At 43.9% G+C, this 16,971-nt stretch overlaps 1 long non-coding RNA gene across 1 annotated transcript in view; it reads right to left on the reverse strand.

Annotated features, from left to right (window-relative positions):
- LOC140064222 (uncharacterized) overlaps positions 1–16,971 on the reverse strand; it is a 113,759-nt gene that overhangs the window by 16,678 nt on the left and 80,110 nt on the right. The window lies entirely within an intron of this gene.

Raw genomic sequence — 16,971 nt, forward strand, 5'->3', positions numbered from 1 at the left:
GGTGGTCTGCTTGCATGATTAGGTAGGTTTCCTTTAACCTTCTCCACACAATTTTGTGCAGAGGGAGCCTTTTTTATACCGTATAGCAAAAATTTTAATCTGAGCTCTGATTGGCTGCTGTGGTAACAAGAAGTTTTATTATTTGCCAGGCTATAGGAAGCTGTTGTATAACATATTGCTAAGTATTGGAATACAACAATGTTTGTCATCCTTTTTTTTTTTTTTTTAACAAATAATATATTTCTATACAAAGCAATTAAACTGTGGCTTATGCCTTTCTTTGTCTTTTTTGACTATATGTTACTTTATACTGATTGACAAAAGATAATAGATATTTCATTGAAATGAAACCACAAATTAAAAAATATAACAAATACTGCAGCCTATGTACAAGAATATTTTTCTATTATAATTATGCATCCTATGTACAAAATAATATTACTACTAAGGTATATTACAGGATTCAACATATGTTTATATACTGTATATAGATATATAATAACTCTGCAGGAGGCAGTAGTATTCAGGATGTGAAGCAGTCTATGGAGCAGTAGTTTTTGGGGAAGAAATGTCTGAGCCAGAGGGGTCTTGATTAGCCCCTTCCTGACATTGGACATAATAGTACTGCATGGTGGGAGGCGGCTTTCCGCAACATCCAGTACTATTACGTCAGAAGCTGCAGGTTTCAGCTGTTTATTACTCGCCTCTAACACCCAAGTCCAGAGATGCCTCCGATTAAGGGCGTTAACCCATTACATGGTGTGGCAAAGCATGACCGTGGTGTGTGGGGGATTCTGCATCTTTCCTGTGTAGATCAGACCCCCCTGTGAGCTTACCGGGGGTATGTGATCCTTACAGTGGCAGGCCCAGGTTCTGATGAGTGCCCCAGCACTGCCCAAGGCCCCAGCACTTCAGGTCCTGCTTGTGGGCAGGACCCGAATGTAACTAACTGAGCATGCATCAGCATTCTCAGTTAGTTTCAGTGTAATGGATGGAAAAAATGGGTGCAAAGAGTTTACCCTTGGTAACCCAGGAACATTTGCATCACCTTTATATACAATACATTAGTATTGTAGTGTGCAGAGGCTTAAACAAGTGATCAAATGCTTGTTTAGGTCCGAGTCTGATAAAAAGTTGAAAAGTAAAAATAACGTTAAACACCATTTTATAATAAAAAATAAAGAAAAAGCCCCTGAAGCCCTGTATTACCATAGAAAAATCTGATAAAGTATAAAAACACAAAATAAATACTCCATATATTTGAAATATCTGCATCCATAACAATTTTTACAATAAATGTAAGGCAATATTGGAGCTGCAAAGGGAACCTGGTAAAAAAAAAAAAACACAAAAAAAGATTATTTTTCATCAAATTTCTACACAAAAAATGTTCTTGCAAAAAATAAGCCCTCAACCTACTCTGTCAACCGACAAATACAGAACTTATACCTCTAAAATGATGGTATGTTAAAACAAATGATATTTTCTTCAAATTATTATATAAAATTGGGTAAAAAATAATAAACTTTATAAATGATTTCACCCTTATTGTAGTGACCCACAGAGTAAAAATAGCCTATTATTTTAATGGCGGAGAGGTAGTGGGATGGCCCTGGGGGCAAAGTATAATTCACCATCCCATCCACTCCCGGCCCGTCCCTTTACCTCCCCTGACTGATGCTGAAGGACCTTAGCAGCCCCGCCCTGCCCTACCCAGCTTACATGTGGCCCCCCCCCCCCGCCCTGCCCTGTGCTCCTCGCGTCCGGCCCGGCCTGCGCACCTCATGTCTGGCCCGACCACCCTCTCCTACGCATTCCACTTTTTCTGCCACCATGTCCCGACGAGTGACATCCAGATGGGGTGAGTATAATTGCTACATATGTAAATGCATGTATATATGTGTGTATGTATGCTGTATATACTGTATGTGTATGCATTTATACTGTATATCTGTGCGTATGTGCTGTATATACTGGTTGTGTGTATATATTTATGTTGTATATCTGTGCGTATGTATGTGTTGTATATACTGGAAGTGTGTGTATATATGCTGTATATCTGTGTGTATGTGCTGTATATACTGGATGTGTGTGTGTATATATGCTGTATATCTGTGCGTATGTGTTGTATATACTGGATGTGTATGTATATATGCTGTATATCTGTACATATGTGTTGTGTATATACTAGATGTGTGTATATATGGTGTATATCTGTGTGTATGTGCTGTATATACTGGATGTGTATGTATATATGCTGTATATCTGTGCATATGTGTTGTGTATATACTAGATGTGTGTGTATATATGCTATATATCTGTGCGTATGTGTTGTATATACTGGATGTGTATGCATATACGCTGTATATCTGTGCGTATGTGCTGTATATACTGGATGTGTATGTATATATGCTGTATATCTATGCATATGTGTTTTGGTATTTTAAATTTCCAACACCTTAACACCTGCATATGTTTTAGCACTAGGAGCTGCTTACGTTAGTGGCTATTAAAAGAGCTTATAGTGCACCACGCCCCAAACCCAAATACAACAAGCCTCCATGAGACATTATATGTAAAATCCTCAATTCAACCCACGGAGACGCCATACTATGCAAAGTTAGAGACATACAAGACCTACAATTCGAAGGAGCTCACTTGCCAATCTTCCAAGATATACCTCCTGTAACACTCAATAAAAGAAGGCTTATGCGCCCCATTACAGAAGCAATTCGTCAAAAGAAAATCCAATACCGATGGCTCTTCCCCTTTGGATTATCCTTCCAGATTAATTGTTCAAGTAAAATAATCCGTAGACCTGAAGACCAAATCCCTAATTGTGAATACATCGGCCTAGACCCCCAAAACATCCCATCTTGGCTACAGATCACTGATCTTGCACTACTGCCTGTTTTTCCTGAGGCCCCAAGACTGGCAAACTCTGTGTCCCAAGTCAAGCAGGAAAAGGTTGGACACTACAATGGACTGACCCTTTTGCTGAGGGCATTGTATTTCTCCATTTACGCGTGAGTGACATGACCATCGTTTACAAATCACGATTTACCGGCTTCCTGTGGCCCCCCGCTAGGTGGTAAGAGGTAACAAGCTTGCCAGCTCACACCCTGGCTTATTGTTTACAATTTTAATCTTCCTTATGTTTAATTTGTTGTTAGCCTAAGGTCTACTCCTCCATTGACAGATAGGGTCAACCCCCCCCACCCCGTTAACTAGGCGAGTGGTACTCACCCATCTAGAAGGTCTACATTAACAAAAAGGAGACACGGGAAGGCACTTCTAAGCATCCCACCCAGAGTTTCCCCCATTCTCAGTTCACCACCCCTGCCCCCGCCTTGGCTGGTATTTCAGACCTTAATGGTTAATACTAACCGATCCTAAGTCTTTAGGAACACCCTTCCACCACCTCAGCCACCACATGCCGGCACACCATTTTTCAAATAACTCCTCTCCTCTAACCCATCTAACCCTCCCGCCCCCCCCCCCCCCACAAGTATATGGCAGATATTACAATATCATCAGTACAGTGACTAAACTCCCCTCTGAAACGCTCACATGTTTTCCAGTTACTAAAAAAGGTTCATTCTGACATCATCATACTCCAGGAAACTCATTTCAAGATGCAAAATATACCATCCCTCCCAACATCACACTACTCCCAATGGTTCCACGCCTGCCGCCCCTCCTTCAAAAGCAAAGGGGCAACAATAGGCGTCAAAAAACCCTACCATTTAAACGATCTGCACACATAATCCCAAAGGGAGATTCCTGTTCTTGAAAAGCTATATGTGCCCCAAACTCACAACATATTGACTGGTTACTAGAAATCTTTGGAAAGCTACACCACTTTAGAGAAGGTAACTGCATCATTGGGGGTGACTTCAATTGCTGCCTGGAACCCACATTAGACCTCTTCTCTAACAAAAACAGATTTCCCTTTAGGAAACTCAAATCTCTCCCAAAACTTTTCAAGACCTGTCCCTCAGAGATGCCTGGCGTACAATGCATCCATCAGACAGGGAATATACCTTCTTTTCCATCCTCCACAAAGACCATATCAGAGACTAGATAACATACTTTTCTCTGCTCCCCACGTACCATTGATCTCAACCTCTAGTATAGATAGCATAACAGTCTCAGACCATGTCGCAGTTCACTTGACATTTTTTTCTTCCCACTCTCCCCAGACTACAATACACATGGAGGCTCAATGAGACATTAGCCCCAGAATCAAACAAAGGATTGCAGAAAGGATAAGAAATTTCTGGGAATTTTCATAACAAAACCAATACTCCACTGACTACCAAATCGGAAACCCATAAGGAGTGATTAGAGGAGAATTTATGTCATTGAATGCATATGTTAAAAAATTGAAGAACAAACGGCACAATGAAATATTGCAGCAGTTATTAGAGAAGGAACATAAACACCGAGCAACACATTCTCCTGAGACCTTTTTTCAAATTAACGGTGGCTAGGGAAAAATTGAAACACCTCCTGAATCAATATGCAGCAAAAAAAAAACGTATCTATAACCAACATAAGGTGTTTATGCACAGTAACAAAGATTACAGTATCAAAATTAATGGCTTCACCCAATCTAACCCTGCAGCAAGCCGACACACTGACCAAACCATTCACAATTCAGGAACTAGAAAAATCTCTTAAAGACTCCCCTTGGGGAAAACTCCAGGGCCTGACGGCTTCCCGGCAGCCTACTACAAAACCTTCAAAGAACTGCTCCTGCCACATGTTCTAGATACCTTTAACTCCCTGTCAAACTCAATGCAATTCCCCATACAGTCCCTACAAGCTCACATCACCATTCTTGCCAAGGAAGGTAAAGGCCACACACAATGTGGTAGCTACTGCTCCATCTCTCTACTCAATGTATATCTTAAGATATTTAACTAGCCAATAGTATTGAACTACTTCTTACATTTCTAATTGACCCTGAGCAAGTAGGTTTTGTGCCTGGAAGAGAGGGAAAGGACAATACATTACGTGTTCTCAATATGATCCAGTTTGCCCGGTCAAGGAATATTCCACTAGCATTTTTATCTACAGATTCCGCGAAGGCCTTTGACCAGGTAGACTGGACATACATGCAACTAGCCTTAAAAAAGTTCAGATCCCCCCCAAGAAATTGAAAATATCATGGCGCTCTACACTACCCTCCCCCTCCTATTTGTTATTATAATGGAAACTCGAATCCAACAAATTAGGCAACACTCACAGATATCGGGCCTTAACCCCTTAACGCCGCAGCCCTTTTTCGTTTTTATTTTTCACTCCCCACCTTCAAAAATCTAAAACTTTTTTATTTTTCCATGTACAGGCAGTCCCCGGGTTACATACAAGATAGGGTCTGGAGGTTTGTTCTTAAGTTGAATTTGTATGTAAGTCGAAACTGTATATTTTATAATGGAAGTTCTAGACATTTTTTTTTCTTTTGTCCCAGTGACAATTGGAGTTTCAAAATTTTTGGTGTAATTGGACCAAGAATTATCAATAAAGCTTCATTACAGACATCTTACAGCTGATCATTGCAGTCTGGGACTATAGTAAAGCATCCAGAGAGCTTCACCAGAGGTCACAGTGGGCAGAGGGGTCCGTCTGTAACTATGGGTTGTCTGTAAGTCGGGTGTCCTTAAGTAGGGGACCGCCTGTACAGAGCTGTGTGATGGCTTATTTTCTGCGTAACAAATTACACTTCAAATTAGTGGTTTTAATATTCCATGCCATGTACTGAGAAGCGGGAAAAAAATTCCAAATGCAGTTAAATTGTTAAAAAAATGCATTTGTGGGCTTGGATTTTACGGATTTCACTGTATGCCCCAAATGACATGTCTACTTTATTCTTTGGGTAGGTGCAATTACGGGGATACCAAATTTGTTTAGGTTTTATAATGTTTTCATACATTAAAAAAAATTAAAACCTCCTGTACAAAAATTTTGAGGGGGATTTTGCTGTCTTCTGGCGCTAATAACTTTTTTATACTTTGGTGTATGGAGCTTTGGGAGGTGTAATTTTTTGCGGATTTTGATGACGTTTACAATGTTATCATTTTTAGGACTGTGCAATCTTTTGATCACTTTTTATAGAATTTAAATTTTTTTTTAATGGCAAAAAAGTGCCATTTTCGATTTTGGGTGCTATTTTCCGTTACATGGTTAAACGCATTTTTATATTTTTATAGATTGGGCATTTTTGGATGCGGCGATATCTATTGTGTTTATGATTTTTACTGTTTATTTATATTTATATCAGTTCTAGGGAAAGGGGAGTGATTTCAGTTTTTAGGTTTTTTATTATAATTTTTTTTAAACTTTTTTATTTTATTTTTACTATTTTTCAGACTCCCTAGGGTACTTTAACCCTAGGTTGTCTGTACGATCCTATCATATACTGCCATATAACAGCTGCCCTCTCATACAATGGGACAAAAAAAGGGCATAGATTGGCCTACTTAATCATGACACCGCCCATGACTGAAAGGAGGGCTAGGTTTAACTGACCTTAAACAATTTTATAAAGCCAGCCAATAAACAAAGCTAAGGGACTGGTATAAAAATTACAACTCTAAAACATATGTCCACATTGAGGAGGAAATCTTAGGCAGATCTATAACTCAAATCCTAATACGCGAAGACCACCCAGCAAAATACGGATATCCCCTCACACAAGCAATAGCTAGCACTTGGACGACATCCCCAAAAATTCCTGAGATAGGGAATGTACCCTTCCCCATTTACAAAGAATGGAGATCTCCTAGGCATTGATGATGCCCTCTCCACACATTGGCTCCTACCCCAATCATCAATGGGTGATAAAACAGTTTGTGACATTTTACTAGATGGATCCTTCCCACTCTTCGCTGACTTCCATAAACAACTCTACAAAAATCTGGTACTCACAAATCAAAGCTAACTTGCTAAAAATAGACCCTTTTGACAGAAACTTAACATGGATAGAAGAATTTCTGGACGCTACCTTACCACTTCCTAAACTCACATCCACAATTTACAAAAAATGAATAGTCCTGGACAATACTATCAACCCACAATACATTGCTGCATGGGAAAAGGAGCTACAGATACTCCTCGAACCAGAAGAAATCAAACCTATCCTTAAAACCAGCATATCCACAATGCAAGAAACAAACTTTAAACTCACATCAAGATGGTACAAAACACCCTGCACCATTCACAAGTTCAAATGAGACATCCCAGACACTTGCTGGAGATGTGACTCAGACATTGGATCATACTTTCATATCTGCTGGGAGTGCGAAAAAATAAAACTGTTCCGGTCCGAAGTGGACTCTATAATCCGTAGAATCTGCCCAAAGGCCCCACACGTCACTCCTAAGCTCCTCTTCCTCATCAGCCAGAAGACACACCTGCCAAATGCCAGTATAGAGAGAGAGGCATTTTTATTACTTTTTGCAAAGTCAAAAGCTAACATACATTTCATTAGTATTTGGTACCAATGCCCTTAACCTGTGCAACTTGGGTAAACATTTTGGATATTCTTCCACAAGCTTCTCACAATAGTTGGTAGGAATTTGGCCCATTCCTCGTGACAGAACTGAACCATGTTTGGAGGCTGCCTTCTGCAGCAAAACAACCCCACAGCATGATGCTTCTACCCCTATGTTTCACAGTTTGGATGTTGTTCTCAGGTTTGCAGGCTTCTCCCTTTTCCCTTCAAATGTAGCAATGGTATTATGGCCAAACCATTCAATTTTTGTTCCATCAGACCACATGCCTCCAAATATTTAGGGTTCTATTCCTGTCAATTTGCAAACATTGATGTGGCTTTTTAATGATTCTTTTAGAGTAATAGCTTCTTCCTAACAGAATGGCCTATCAGCAAATGTGGATACAATACACGTTTCACTGTGTATAATTACACTCTCTCACAACCTTTAACTAGCATCTTCACAAGGTCTTTTGGTTTTGTTCTTGGGTTGATATGCACATTTCAGACTAGCGCACCTTCTTTTCTGGGAGACAGAACCCATCTCCTTCCTGAGCGGAATGATGGCTGGACATTCCCATCTTGTTGTACTTGTGTACAGTTTTTACAGCTGAACAAGGCACCTTCAGGTTTCTGAATATTGCACTCAAGGATGAACCAGACTTGTGCAAGTCCCAAATTCTCTTTCTTATGTGTTGTCTGATTTTTTTTTAGACTTTCCCACAAAGAAGCAGTGTGTTTAAGATGTGTCTTCAAATACATCCAAAGGTAAGGTAAGATGTTGCCAAAAATCAAAAGCTTCCAATGTGCCTTTTAATTAACTCCCTCTCATCATTCTTGCATTTGGGATATATAAAAAATGTTGGTAATCCTAAATGACCTAAAACAGGAAAGGTTTATTCTGATTTCATATCAGATGGAGAGAAAAATATGCATATGCTGCTGAGCTTTAAAGATCCCATGTGCCTAAACACAGAAACACAATTATCAGCTCTGGCCTCAGTTGTAGGTGTTATGTTTGGTGGAAACAAGGCAATTAATATTTTGCCCAATACCATCCCTAAATCAAAACATGTTTTTCTATGATAAAGACATGGAGACTGCTCAGGAATAAATGAAGGCATATTTGTGGATCAGCTGCTATGTAACACAGGCATGCAACCCTTCAAGGGGGTGTGACGAACAAGTCTCATAATTTGCTAGCTTTACATTCTTTTTGTAGATCCACAAAATATGATGACATATGGATGACACATATACCCTATATACAAATCAGAAACGATTTAAACACTGATTAAACATGGACCACAAAAATTAACCACAGATCCATTATTTTTGGCCTGAGAACAGCACATGTTCATGTGCAGGTAGCCTGACTTTATAAATGTAGTCAATTGGCCAAGCCCTGAATCAAACACCTCTAGAGAGAACAAAAAATGCCTGTACACTGACGTTCCCACACATCCTGACAAAACTTGAGTGGTAAAGCTGGTGTTCAAACCTTGTGGCATCATACCCAAGAAAAATTTAGACTGTAGTCACTGCCAAAGGTACATCAACAACTAATACTAATGTCCAAAAACTATATTTTAGTTTTCAATACATTTTTGAAGATAGGTAGTGTGATGAACAAGAGATATCCACATGCCAGATATTGTCCTGATCATCAAGTCACCCATATCCCTTACTTCTCCCAGCCTCAGATTAATTAGTCTAATTGAGCTTTTCTAAAAAAAGAGACAAAAGAGTCATAAAACTACATTACTAAAAGGGGAACTACATTTTATTTATTTATTTATTATCTTCAGGGGATCACAGTTCCCCAAATCCTAAGGCTCTGGCACCCTTGGGTCCAGAGATATACATATCTCAGAATGGGACCATAGCAAATGAATCATGTTTTGTATCAATGCGATCTAGGGATTCACTCGGATCCAATGATACCAGAACCCTGACCTTACGACTTCCCCTTGAGAAGCTATGACTTCTTCAAGGTTATGGACTTAATACCAGGTAGGAGGGACCTATGAGCCTTCTTGGGGGTGTGCAGAGGTGTGTCTGCACCTAATATAATCAGAACACCCCTGATGCCTTTGTCTTTCACCTGGGAGAAATCTCAACATCACCAAGCGCAGGGAAGCTCTTAAAGTGTGGACTATCCATCCCCATTAGGCCGACACGCAAGATAATGAAACTTGTAGTCCTAACTTTGTATTTAGGAATCTAAATATATTAGTTTGCCTAGTGTGCCCTTAAGGCAATTAAATATGACATTTTACCTGTGTTGTTCTTTTATCTCGATCCACGAACCCCAATGTCCGTGTCTCGGTTATATAAATGCTACCAGGTTTATTCCTCACCCTATATAATCCCATTATGGACCTGGCTTATATTAAAGGAGAATGGGTGGCAGCTTAATTGGGTTGACAAGGTTCTGTTTCACTGAGGCTAGTGAAAGGGGTGATTTATTGTTGTGCCATATCCAGAAGTTGTGTGGACAACTTTAAATCACTTCCTGCACCTCTAAGAACCTGTGCGTTCTGGGAATGTTTAAGAAGGATAATTAAGTGACCTTGCGTACACTTCAGGGGTCCAAAACATCACAGTTTCCTTCACAGGTAGCATTTTTTTTCAGTATATCATGATGAGCTGCCTGCAGAATACTAAGGAAAAATGTGTTTTGTATTCATTTTAGTACAACGCAGAAGCATAAAATGTGAAATAGTAAAATGGCGTGAAGACTTTTAGAATATCTTGTACGTCAGAACTGAATGCAATGAGTTATGATTAGAGATGAGCGAGCACTAAAATGCTCGGGTACTCGTTATTCGAGACGAACTTTTCCCGATGCTCGAGTGCTCGTTTCGAGTAACGAGCCCCATTGAAGTCAATGGGAGACTCGAGCATTTTTCAAGGGGACCAAGGCTCTGCACAGGGAAGCTTGGCCAAACACCTGGGAACCTCAGAAAAGGATGGAAACACCACGGAAATGGACAGAAAACAGCAGGGGCAGCATGCATGGATGCCTCTGAGGCTGCTTAAATGCACGATTATGCCAAAATTATGGGCAACAGCATGGCCATGACAGAGTGACAGAATGAAGCTAGATAGCATCTAAAACATCCAATAATTGACCCTGACACTATAGGGGACAGCATGCAGAGGCAGCGGCAGCAGCGGCAGGCTAGAGAGTGGCATGGCAACATACCCTAAATGGACTCAGGCTTCAAACCAATGGGTGGCAGAGAGGAACCAAAGGAGGTGAGCAAGAAGCGCTCAAATAATATCGGTACATGATAAAAGTTTGCCAGTATATTTTGTGGATTACACAGCAGGGTGGCGACAAAGTTAACATGGAAGCCATGAAAACAATCCAAAATTGTGCCTGACACAGCTCGTTTGATAAGGGGACCATGTATGGAGGCAGTGAACTAGTAGTAGATTAAAGGTGCTGCAGTTAAAACTATGTTAGTTGGATCTTGGCATGGAGCTGGCGTTCCGCTGCCAGGCGAGCTTTCGCCAATCCAAGCCCCTGTCTCTAGGCTACTCCCCAAACAGCACTTCTAAGAACCTTTTGTATAAGATCAAGTGTAGTAGCGTTCTTATAAGTTTGGGATATGGCGGGTGAGGGGAATGTAAACATCTGCGCAAGAAGCGCTGAAATAATATCCGTAAATGAAAAAAGTTTTCCAGTATATTTTGTGGCTTACACAGCACGGTGGTGACAAAGTTAACAAGTTTGATGTGGAATGCCCTGTAATAGCTCTTGGGCGGTGTGCCTTTTATCACCTAGGCTCAGCAGTTTGAGCACCGCCTGCTGTCGCTTAGCGACGGCACTGCTGCTGTGCCTAGAGCTACCGACTGATGGCGCCATGCCCACGGATGGTAATTCGGAGGAGGAGGAGGTGGAGGAGGGGTGGGAGGAGGAGGAGGCATAGTAGGCCTGAAACACCTGGACCGAGGTAGGCCCCGCAATCCTCTGCGTCGGCAGTATATGACCAGCCCCAGGGTCAGACTCGGTCCCAGCCTGCACCAAGTTAAGTGTAGTAGCGTTCTTATAAGTTTGGAATATGGCGGGTGAGGGGAATGTAAACAGATGCGCAAGAAGCGCTGAAATAATATCCGTAAATGGTAAAAGTTTGCCAGTATATTTTGAGGATTACACAGCAGGGTGGCGACAAAGTTAACAAGTTTGTTGTGGAAGCCATGAAAACATCCCAAAATTCTGCCTGACACAGCACGTTTGATAAGGCGGCCATGTATGGAGGCAGTGAACTAGTAGTAGATTAAAGGTGCTGCAGTTAAAACTATGTTAGTTGGTTCTTGGCATGGAGCGGGCGCTCCGCTGCCAGGCGAGCTTTCGCCAATCCAAGCCCCTGTCTCTAGGCTACTCCCCAAACAGCACTTCTAAGAACCTTTTGTATAAGATCAAGTGTAGTAGCGTTCTTATAAGTTTAGGATATGGCGGGTGAGGGGAATGTAAACAGATGCGCAAGAAGCGCTGAAATAATATCCGTAAATGGTAAAAGTTTGCCAGTGTATTTTGTGGATAACACAGCAGGGTGGCGACAAAGTTAACAACTTTGATGTGGAATCCATGAAAACAACCCAAATTTCGGCCTGACACACCTCGTTTGATAAAGGGACGATGTATGGAGGCAGCTATATGGACGACTTTTGGAGGTAGCAATGGAGACAACGTGTGGAGGCTGCTATGGAGACAATTCAATTTGGATAGTGCCTGTATGTGGCAGTCCAAAAAAGTTTTCAAACCAGAGGAGCAGGTAGGTGGCCCTCCATAAAAATGGAATAGATTGAGTGCCTGTATGTGGCAGTCCAAAAAAGTTTTCAAACCAGAGGAGCAGGTAGGTGGCCCTCCATAAAAATGGAATAGATTGAGTGCCTGTATGTGGCAGTCCAAAAAAGTTTTCAAACCAGAGGAGCAGGTAGGTGGCCCTCCAGAAAAATTGAATAGATTGAGTGCCTGTATGTGGCAGTCCAAAAAAGTTTTCAAACCAGAGGAGCAGGTAGGTGGCCCTCCAGAAAAATGGAATAGATTGAGTGCCTGTATGTGGCAGTCCAAAAAAAGTTTTCAAACCAGAGGAGCAGGTAGGTGGCCCTCCAGAAAAATTGAATAGATTGAGTGCCTGTATGTGGAAGTCCAAAAAAGTTTTCAAACCAGAGGAGCAGGTAGGTGGCCCTCCAGAAAAATTTAATAGATTGAGTGCCTGTATGTGGCACTCCGAAAAATTGTTTAAAACAGAGGACCGGGTCGGTGGCCCTCCATAAAAATTAAATGCATAAAGTACTATAGCTAGAGCCAGTGGGCCCTGTCAAAAAATAGCCAGTTTCCTCTGCTTTACTGTACAAAGAGGAGGAGAAGGAGGAAAATGAGGAGGAGGAGGAGTGGATAAATTATTCAGGTTGAGCTTCCTTCACCTGGTGGAGATTGGAAATTAGGAGAAATCCAGGCTTTATTCATCTTGATAAGCGTCAGCCTGTCAGCACTGTCAGTCGACAGGTGTGTACGCTTATCGGTGATGATGCCACCAGCTGCACTGAAAACCCGCTCGGACAAGACGCTAGCGGCAGGGCAGGCAAGAACCTCCAAGGCGTACAGCGCCAGTTCGTGCCACATGTCCAGCTTTGAAACCCAGTAGTTGTAGGGAGCTGTGTGATCATTTAGGACGATGGTATGGTCAGCTACGTACTCCCTCACCATCTTTCTGTAAAGATCAGCCCTACTCTGCCGAGACTGGGGACAGGTGACAGTGTCTTGCTGGGGTGACATAAAGCTGGCAAAAGCCTTGTAAAGCGTACCCTTGCCAGTGCTGGACAAGCTGCCTGCTCGCCTACTCTCCCTCGCTACTTGTCCCGCAGAACTACGCACTCTGCCGCTAGCGCTGTCAGAAGGGAAATACTGTTTCAGCTTGTGCACCAGGGCCTGCTGGTATTCATGCATTCTCACACTCCTTTCCTCTCCAGGGATGAGAGTGGAAAGATTTTGCTTGTACCGTGGGTCCAGGAGAGTGAACACCCAGTAATCGGTGCTGGAATAAATTCTTTGAACGCGAGGGTCACGGGATAGGCAGCCTAGCATGAAATCTGCCATATGCGCCAGAGTACCAACGCGTAAGAATTCACTCCCCTCACTGGCCTGACTGTCCATTTCCTCCTCCTCCAACTCCTCCAACTCCTCTTCTTCTGCCCATACACGCTCAACAGTGAAGGACTCAACAATGGTCCCCTCTTGTGTCTCGCCAACATTCTCCTCCTCTTCCTCCTCATCCTCCTCCACCTCCACCTCCTCCGATATGCGCTGAGAAACAGACCTAAGGGTGCTTTGGCTATCAACAAGGGAATCTTCTTCCCCCGTCTCTTGTGAGGAGCGCAAAGCTTCCGACTTCATGCTGACCAGAGAGTTTTTCAACAGGCCAAGCAGCGGGATGGTGAGGCTGATGATGGCGGCATCGCCACTGACCATCTGTGTTGACTCCTCAAAGTTACTCAGCACCTGACAGATATCAGACATCCACGTCCACTCCTCATTGTAGACTTGAGGAAGCTGACTGACCTGACTACCAGTTCTGCTGGAAGTTGACATCTGGCAGTCTACAATCGCTCGGCGCTGCTGGTAAACTCTGGATAACATGGTCAGTGTTGAATTCCACCTCGTGGGCACGTCGCACAACAGTCGGTGAGCGGGCAGTTGGAGGCGGCGCTGCGCTGCCCTGAGAGTGGCAGCATCTGGGCTGGACTTCCTGAAATGCGCACAGATGCGGCGCACCTTCGTGAGCAAATCAGACAGATTGGGGTATGTCTTGAGGAAACGCTGAACTATCAGATTTAACACATGGGCCAGGCATGGCACATGTGTCAGTCTGCCGAAATGCAGAGCCGGCCCCAGGTTACGGCCGTTGTCACACACAACCATGCCTGGCTTCAGGTTCAGCGGTGCCAGCCACAGATCAGTCTGCGCCGTGATGCCCTGTAATAGTTCTTGGGCGGTGTGCCTTTTATCGCCTAGGCTCAGCAGTTTGAGCACCGCCTGCTGTCGATTAGCGACGGCACTGCTGCTGTGCCTAGAGCTACCGACTGATGGCGCCATGCCCACGGATGGTCGTTCGGAGGAGGAGGTGGAGGAGGGGTGGGAGGAGGAGGAGGCATAGTAGGCCTGAAACACATGGACCGAGGTAGGCCCCGCAATCCTCGGCGTCGGCAGTATATGACCAGCCGCAGGGTCAGACTCGGTCCCAGCCTCCACCAAGTTAATCCAATGTGCCGTCAGCGATATATAGTGGCCCTGCCCGGCAGCACTCGTCCACGTGTCCGTGGTCAGGTGGACCTTGTCAGAAACGACGTTGGTCAGGGCACGGATTATGTTGTCTGACACGTGCTGGTGCAGGGCTGGGACGGCACATCGGGAAAAGTAGTGGCGGCTGGGGACCGAATACCGAGGGGCGGCCGCCGCCATGAGGCTGTGAAAGGCCTCGGTCTCTACTAGCCTATAGGGCAGCATCTCCAGGCTTAGCAATCTGGAGATGTGCACATTAAGGGCTTGGGCGTGCGGGTGGGTTGCACTATATTTGCGTTTCCGCTCCAGCGTCTGGGGTATGGAGAGCTGAACGCTGGTGGATGCTGTGGAGGATCGTGGAGGCGACGATGGGGTTTTTGTGGCAGGGTCCTGGGCAGGGGGCTGACTATCAGCTGACACAGGGGAAGGAGCAGTGGTGTGCACGGCCGGAGGTGAACGCGCTTGTTGCCACTGAGTGGGGTGTTTACATTCATATGCCTGCGCATACTGGTGGTAGTTAAGCTATTAGTGGTGGAACCCCTGCTGATCCTGGTTTGGCAAATGTGGCACACCACAGTCCGTCGGTCATCCGGTGTTTCCTTAAAGAACCTCCAGACTTCTGAAAATCTAGCCCTCGCCGCAGGAGCCCTCGCCACGGGAGCTTCACTAGTTGACACATTTGGCGCTGATGCACCAGCTCTGGCCCTGAATCTCCGTCTGGCCCCACCACTGCCTCTTCCAACCTGTTCTGGTCGAGGACTCTCCTCCGTCTCAGAAGCACTGTGTTCACCCGGCCTCTCAACCCAGCTTGGGTCTGTCACCTCATCATCCTCCGATCCCTCAGTCTGCTCCCCCCTCCGACTTCCTGCCCTGACAACAACTTCCCCACTGTCTGACAACCGTGTCTCCTCATCGTCGGACACCTCTTTACACACTTCTTCCAGTACGTCAACAAGGTCATCATCACCCACAGACTGCGACTGGTGGAAAACCTGGGCATCGGAAAATTGCTCATCAGCAACCAGACAAGTGGTTTGTGACTGTGGGAAGGGTCCAGAAAACAGTTCCTCAGAGTATGCCGGTTCAAATGGCAAATTTTGCTGGGAGGGGGCAGACTGGGGGGGAGGAGGCTGAGGTGCAGGAGCTGGAGGAGTGCCGATTTCGGTGACATGGGTGGACTGCGTGGAAGACTGACTGGTGGACAAATTGCTCGAAGCATTGTCGACAATCCACAACATCACCTGTTCGCACTGTTCTGGCCTCAACAGTGCTCTACCACGAGTCCCAGTAACTTCAGACATGAACCTAGGGAGTGTAGCTCTGCGGCGTTCCCCTGCTCCCTCATAAGCAGGTGGTGTCTCACCCCGCCCAGGACCACGGCCTCTGACCCCTGCAGTAGTTGGACGCCCACGTCAACGCCCTCGTCCTCTACCCCTAGCCCTCGGGTTAAACATTTTGAAAATGAGAGTTATAACTTTAATTTTTTTTTTAACTTTTTTTTGTGTTTTTTTTTTTTGTGTGTTTTTTAGTTTTTAAAACCAAACGATGCTATCCTATTGCTATGGCTATTTTCTAGCCAAGTATGAAAGCACACTGCTATGCCAGATGAGATGACACTGAGTTATTAAAAAAATAAACGTAAAATAAAAAAGGAAATGGCAGACTGTGCCTAATTGAAATCCAACCCCGGGCCCTAATAAATTTTCCCACTTCGGTCTTTGCGATGGATATGTGCGTCACTAAGCGCAAAACACAGTGGTCGCAAGTGTCACTCCAAATTGCTCACAATTTGCTAGTAGATGCACTGCAGCAACTACAGCCACCAGCAGATCAACCAGAAATCAAATATATATAACGCTACTGTAGGCGTAAGTAAGCCGTTTGGATTCTCCTATGGTTATTTTCTAGCCAAGTATTAAAGCACACTACTATGCCCGATGAGATGACGCTGAGTTATGAAAAAAATAAACGTAAAATAAAAAAGGAAATGGCAGACTGTGCCTAATTGAAATCCAACCCCGGGCCCTAATAAATTTTCCCACTTCGGTCTTTGCGATGGATATGTGCGTCACTAAGCGCAAAACACAGTGGTCGCAAGTCTCACTCCAAATTGCTCACAATTTGCTAGTAGATGCACTGCAGCAACTACAGCCACCAGCAGATCAACCAGAAATCAAAT

The sequence above is a fragment of the Engystomops pustulosus genome, chromosome 6, assembly GCF_040894005.1.
Source record: "Engystomops pustulosus chromosome 6, aEngPut4.maternal, whole genome shotgun sequence".
Lineage (NCBI taxonomy): Eukaryota > Metazoa > Chordata > Amphibia > Anura > Leptodactylidae > Engystomops > Engystomops pustulosus.